At 47.3% G+C, this 6,924-nt stretch overlaps 1 long non-coding RNA gene across 1 annotated transcript; it reads left to right on the forward strand.

Moving 5' to 3' along the window:
- The first annotated feature begins 515 nt into the window (after window positions 1–515).
- Window positions 516–2,501, forward strand: LOC123063315 (uncharacterized). Its single transcript, XR_006430249.1, has 3 exons — window positions 516–718; window positions 1,070–1,461; window positions 2,069–2,501. It is a non-coding gene; the product is annotated as an uncharacterized lncRNA (long non-coding RNA).
- Window positions 2,502–6,924: the final 4,423 nt, after the last annotated feature.

Raw genomic sequence — 6,924 nt, forward strand, 5'->3', positions numbered from 1 at the left:
GGATCCCACCTCGGGGGGCACAGGCGCCACGAAACGGATGACGACACCCGTGAGAGGGTTGAGGATGCTGGCCGCGTGAGGAGGGCTTTTGTCCGCCAGAACCAAGTAGCCATTGCGAGTGGTAGCTACGACATAGTGGTCGCTGAGCAGCGGGAGATTCCTATGGACGAAGCGTCCGCTGTGAGTATTCAGAAGGAGAAACTTCCCTTCGCTCTGGAAGTGCTCGTCGAGGATGATCCACTGGCGCGGGCGGAAGCGAGGGTCGGAGGTGTTGCTCATGGGGTCATCGGTGGCGGCGCGCCAGCTGGGGCTCACGGCTAGGGCTGGACGTCCGAGCGAGCTTTTAGGCTCGGCTCGAAGCTCGCTCCAGCTCGGCCCGTTACAGCTCGGCCCGGTATGATAATTAGGCGAGCCGAGCTATGAAAATAGGCCCGATTCTCGACCGAGCCGAGCCGAGTTTCGCCCGGTCCAGCTTGGGGACTCGTTCAGGCCCAGCCAAATTCGCGTTAGGTCACAGTAGAGAGAGAGCACACACGCGGCGCAGTTTCCTCACCCTTCTCCCTTTCTCTGCCCAGCGCCGCCACCCCTCTCCTCGCTGTGCCGCAGGCTGAACTCATCGGGCTTGGCACCGATGGCGACGGCCGACGCCGCCTTCCCTCACCACAGCGGACACAGACGGACGTGTCTCCCCTGGTTTCTCACCGAACGACAGGAGCAGGTAAGCGATCTCTTCTCTCCTTCCCATCCTTGCCCCTAGCTCCCTGCACTGGCGCACACACACGCACCAATTTGATGGATGGATCATGGATGGATGCTTGTAGTTTCGGTTGGAGGGCGCGGCTAGGCTAGCTAGGAAACAAGATGGATGGATGCTAGACGAGTTTGATGGATGGATGCTTTTGTTTGTTGGCTGGAGAGTGCAGCTAACTAGGATGTATGCTATGCTGCACGAATTTGATTGATGGATGGATGAATTTGTTTGTGCTTGATTGTGTAGACTGATTAGTGATTATTATCTATGTAAATTTTTGTTGATGATTGACCATTTGTTCTTCACTGATGTATGCAGAGCCCCACTGTCGCAAGAATGGACAAGGAAAAGGGGAAAGAGAGGAGGAGAAGGAGAAGGAGAGGAGCTTGATGTCCATTATGAAGACTAAGCTGCTTGTCCCGGGAAGCAGAAGGGGAAGGGCAAGGGCAAGGGTTGTGTCACTGCAGAGGAAGCGGGCCAAGGATTACGGCAATGTCCTGCTCGCCGAGTTGTTATTAAGGGTAAAAAAAGCTCCGCCGCCTTGACGTCTCGCTGACCTTGCCGACGCCAAGAGCCGCACCAACCCTACTGTCCGCCGCTGGATGGTGGATCTCAAGACCGCCGCCTACCAAGGCGACCACGTCCACGAAAACTTCCGCTACGAGGCGCTGCGGCGCTGTGCTGACGACCACATCCGCGGCCCCTTCTCCGTGAGTCCTTGTCTCTATTTTCAGTTTAATTTGGAAATGGATTTTCTGTTTAATTTGGAAGTGGAAGCCCCGTAATCTATGGAAATTGAAGGCTTTTAATTTTACTGAAATTAAAGATGGTCCTGTGTGGCTCTGTTGTTTTCATTCAGTTTATAAGTGACTACAATTCCTGGCTACATAAGCGTCAGTCTGTCAAGTGTCAAGTGTCAAATTTCAGAGGACACTTGAAATCTAAGCATCAAAGAGGTTCAGTCAGTCTGTCCAGTGTCAACTAACACTTGAGATATTTGTCGAACACGTTCTGTAGTAGAGACGGAATCCTACATCTTCACCGGTATGGTTGTGCCAAATATGTGTGTCCAAGCTTCCGTGTTTGCTGTTTTTGCTATCCAAAGGTCAAATATATGTGTGTGCAAGCTCATGTATGTGTTGTTTTTGGTATCCAAAAGTCAAATATAAGTTTGTACAAGCTCATGTATATGCTGTTTTTGGTATCCAAAAGTCAAATATATGTTTGTACAAGCTCATGTATGTGCTGTTTTTGCTATCAAAAAGTCAAATATATGCGTGTGTCCAAGTTCATGTGTGTGCTGTTTTTGTGTGCTAGGTAATGGAGCATGATAAGCAAGTGGAGAAGGATTATGAAGAGGAGGAAGAGAATGAGGAGGACGAGGATGAGCAAGGTACTGTGTTTGAGGAGGAAGATTCTCATTTTGATGTCAAAGCACCAAGTGTTATGCTATGCAAAATTGCATTGTTTGGCTATCAACGTTCAATATTTTTGTTGTATAAAGTTCAAAGGAGGAGATGCCCAATTCTTTTCATCACTATGACCATATTTAAACCATAGACTGCTAGATGTTGCGTTTTTTACAATATAAAGTGCTTCTTTTCCAAATTATGGCTTTAATTGCTGTAGAAGATCAAAACTGGTCTTTAAAAACAGGTTCTGTTACATCCCAGCTGTTATGGCGCCAGCTGGCTCACGAGCCGGCTCGGTCTGAGCCGAGCCATAACAAAAACGAGCTGAGCCGCCTAAAGCAGGCTCGTTGGCTGAGCGAGCCGAGCCGAACCGAGCCGCTTGAGAGCGAGCCAAAGCCAGGCTCGGATCAAACTCGGCTCGGCTCGGCTCGTGTCCAGCCTTACTCATGGCACGGAAGTGCCTGTAGCAGTCGAGGTCATTGGTGGTCAGTAGGGAGTCGGCGACGCGGCGAACAAGGTCAGGCGGAAGCGTGGACCATTTGGACCAGTCTTCCGCTATCATGGACGGAACCACCGGCGTGGCTTGGGGGAAACTCGGGTCTTCATTCACTTTTTTGGCCGGCGGAAGAAGAGCAGGGGTGGCCAATGGCTGCAGAATGCGAAAATATAAAATAGCACAGCTGCACCGGGGCCCTCTCTATCTAGCCATCCATTCTGCGCATCGCGATTCGTGCAAACACATTTTTCTTTTTTGTTTCTCTCACATAAAACATTTTTTGAAGTTCAAACCTTTGCAGCGTAGCAAAGTTTTCTATCTAGAATCTAGGATAAATCTTTTAGATTTTTTTGTCAAATATAAATATACAAAAATGATTTTTTAATGTAAAAAATCATTTTTTGTATATTTATGTTTGACAAAAAATTCCGAAAGATTTATCCTAGATTCTAGATGGAAAGCTTTGCCACGCTGCAAAGGTTTGAACTTCAAGACATCTTTTATGTGAGAGAAACAAAAAAGAGAATTTTTCATACGAAAAGTTAGTTGTGTTGCACAGATCTTAAAGCAATATTGGACAACCAGGATACCAGGGCCGGGGTGCAGCTGTTCTAAAAATCCACGTCCCTGCAGAATGTCACCGGGCACGGCCGCCATTGCCGCGCGCACCAGTTCGTGCGACATTAATGTGCCTCTTCTAGTCTAGTTACAAAACCCCAATGTCTGCCTCTAATCCTCCCTGTGAACGAAAGGCGCAAATTTGTAAATAAAACTGAAAATTATCACATAATCGCACAATAAAGGAAGAACCAGAGCCGGATTAAGTTACCAAATCTACATACCAGAGTGGGAGCAGAGTAGATGAGATACAAACGGAGGAGGATAGCAACCGAATGGATAGGGGGAGGAGGAAGAAGCCGAGAAGCTATGGTGCCTAGCTGCCTTCTGGAAGCCGAGAAGCTACAGCACGGCCAGTTCAGTTGAATTCAGGGGTTGTGTGGATGAAGTCTTCACAAGCAGCTCCTCAGTCAGGCAGCAATCTTGACCTCATGCCACAAAATCCAACGCCTGAGAATGGTGCCTGAGTCAGACAGCTTTTGTGAAAGTCAACCAAACTGTGCGCCCAAACTAGTATAGTAGTACTAGTACAAACCAGTCCACCAATTATTGGTCCGGTTTGAAAAAGCTGAAGCGAAAATATCTATCTCTTCTTACTCTTCTTACTTACATCAAACCCTTGGTCTGACTTACGTCGTCCCTACTCTTCGTTCGTCCTGCTCTGATTTTCTTTCACTCTCTCATTTTCTATTTAACAAGGTTTTCATCTGATGGCCCAATATCTGGTAACCCTCATTCTCTGCAATCAATATTTGGGAGCCCATTAAAATCATGATCGATAATCAATCTTTACAAATCAATCTCTCCTTTCTTTCTGAATATCTCAATATTTGGGATCCCATTAAAATCATGATCAGTAATCAATCTTCACGAATCAATCTCTACTTCCTCTATCACAGTTTAAAGGGCGTATCTCTAAAAACCAATTTTTTTCATAATTAGAGGGAAATAGGGCGCTGGTCATTAATTAGCCCGTTGAAATTACTCCTTCCGCTTGCCTTCGTGGTGCGCATGCATGGTGTGAACTGAAATTTTAGGTGGAGGTGTGAATCGGTTTTGTTTGCATGCATGGCTGTGCGAGGCCTTTTATTGGACGGGGAGGTTACTATGCGTTTGTTTGGCGATTAATTAGGCACATATCCTTAACTATCGCAGTTCCAGCGCATCATTTATTCCTGCCAATCGCTAGCAACCTTGGGCCCAAAGAGATGTGAGGTACGCCCTTTAAACTGAGAAGAAGCAATCCAATGAGTACGACATCGAGATTTGTTAACGAGGTTCACCGATATGGTTACATCCCCGGGGCCTGACTATGGTCGATCCTCCCCATGACACCATCACAATACCTAACCCGGTCGCCTTGGACGCCGGCACATGCCGCCGGCTTCCCCTACGTTCCTGTGCTATTATGTTGGCATATGTTACATCGTGTGTCTACCCCCACTATATATGAGAGGCCTAGGATAGAAGTGTCATACTAGGACACAACTCCACATCATATGTAAACATAATACAACTACAAGTTCAACTGTAACCTATCTTGTACACAATATTCGACACAACTCTAACAAACTCCACCTTGGCAAATATTTTCCACCACCCTGAATTTGTCATTGCGTCAAACTTTCATGTACATTGTACTTGAGCTTATCCCATCAGTACCGCTGCTACTCCAAAGACTCCATATGACTCCACCTGCAACTTGTAGTCCCTTCTTTTTTGACCACAGTCAACACTCGAGCAAAATTAAGTTCCTTATTACTCTAGTTTGTGCTCCCAACTTCTAGAGTATCCGTCCAACGTCATCACACGTTGATCACTGACCTGTGTGAAAGTGAACAACTCACATATTGGGTGTCACACATAAGAGTTACCTTAACTCATTGCCACAACTCCTTTCTTGACCATCCGTCTGAAACTTGAAAAAATTTCACCATTGCCTGTAGTCATTCCGAGTCAAATTCGCAGTTGTCTCACCACATGTATGACTACCAGAGCCCTGGCCCGTCTCCATGTCCCGTGCGTACCGCACGCCTCGTCGCTATTACTGCGTCGAGCCTCTGCTGTCCCGGTCGAGTCTCAAGGGTCGTGAACCCACACCACTCAACCCCCACTGCAGAGTACCACCGATCATCACCGACCGATGACGAGTTTCACGCTTTCATCAAACCACTGGGCTCCAGTCCAAACTGCGTGTCAGTTGCTTTTCCCGTTGAAATAGGCTTCGACTCTCTGACGTCTTATGCCGTAGCCCCTCAATCAGCACCGAGTGAAGTCTTCTGTCAGACCTCATCTCCACCTTCAACATGACTCCATGGTAGATGATCAGTCCACCCTTGCACCTCATCGACTTCAAGCTCAATGTATACACCACCTTGAATCATTCCTGCGTCATAGTCTTGTCGAAGCCACACAAGCTCTCGGGCCTGTGCCACGTGTTTCCATGCCCAGAAGTCGGTCACCATCAGCATCGTGCTCCTATGTCATCGTGCAATCCCACCATCATCTTCTGTACCAACCGACATCCATGTCGATCCGTCAGACTGTCTTGTCCGACCCAGCCGAACATATTCGACTGCAATCATGCTCCACCCTGCACCATGACCGCGCGCACATCTGTGCATGTCTTGGATGCCATGTGTATGCATGATCTTCACGATGCATTTCCAGGCTCCTCTGAACCATATATGCACGTCGCCAATGTTCTAAACTCCTGGTAAAACACCGCACACAATTTGCAATGCATCAGAAAACTGGTTCCAGGGAAGCTCTCGTGATTGTACCAAGTGTGCCGCCACACCTCCTAATGCCACTTGTTACAATAAATCCAAGACGCTCCGTCGATCTACGAAGGACCAAGCAATCCAACGAGCATGTCACCGAGATTTCTTAACGAGGTTTACCAATATGGTTACATCCCCGGGGCCTGACTACGGACAATCCTCCCCATAACACCATCACAATACCTCACCCGGTCGCCCTGGACGCCAGCACATGGCGCCGGCTTCCCCTGCGTTCCTGTGCTATTATGTTGGCATAGGTTACATCGTGTGTCTACCCCCACTATATATGAGAGGCCTAGGATAGAAGTGTCCTACTAGGACACAACTCCACATCCTATGTAAACACAATACAACTACAAGTCCAACTGTAACCTATCTTGTACACAATATTCGACACAACTCTAACAATCTGCCGTGCCAACACCATGAACAGAAGCATGCGAGCCATTCCCCATTAGGATGGAACAACCGTGCAACCAGGTAAGAAGAGAATAAAGACATGTGAGGACACACATGAATATTAACACTTGTATCAACCCGTCAATCGGTTGATTGAAAAACTGAAAGTACAGTAAACAATTTACCATACCCAGATGCCCCACTATCATTGTTCCTCATAGTCACATTGGAAGACCTGAGTCATGTCCCGACTTCTTGTACTTGTCCGGGCACTTGTTTGCTCAATGTTTCTCTAAACCACAAGTAAAGCATCCATATTTCTTCTTGTCTTTCTGCTTATTCTTCTTCTTGAAGGTACTAATCTGCTGGATAGTTTCCTTTCCCTTGAACTTGTGGAAATTTCTCCGAACCACATTGACGCTAGAAGATCCTTCTTCCCCTTTCATGTGTGAGTCTTTTGCTATC

Source organism: Triticum aestivum, chromosome 3A, assembly GCF_018294505.1.
Source record: "Triticum aestivum cultivar Chinese Spring chromosome 3A, IWGSC CS RefSeq v2.1, whole genome shotgun sequence".
NCBI classification, from domain to species: domain Eukaryota; kingdom Viridiplantae; phylum Streptophyta; class Magnoliopsida; order Poales; family Poaceae; genus Triticum; species Triticum aestivum.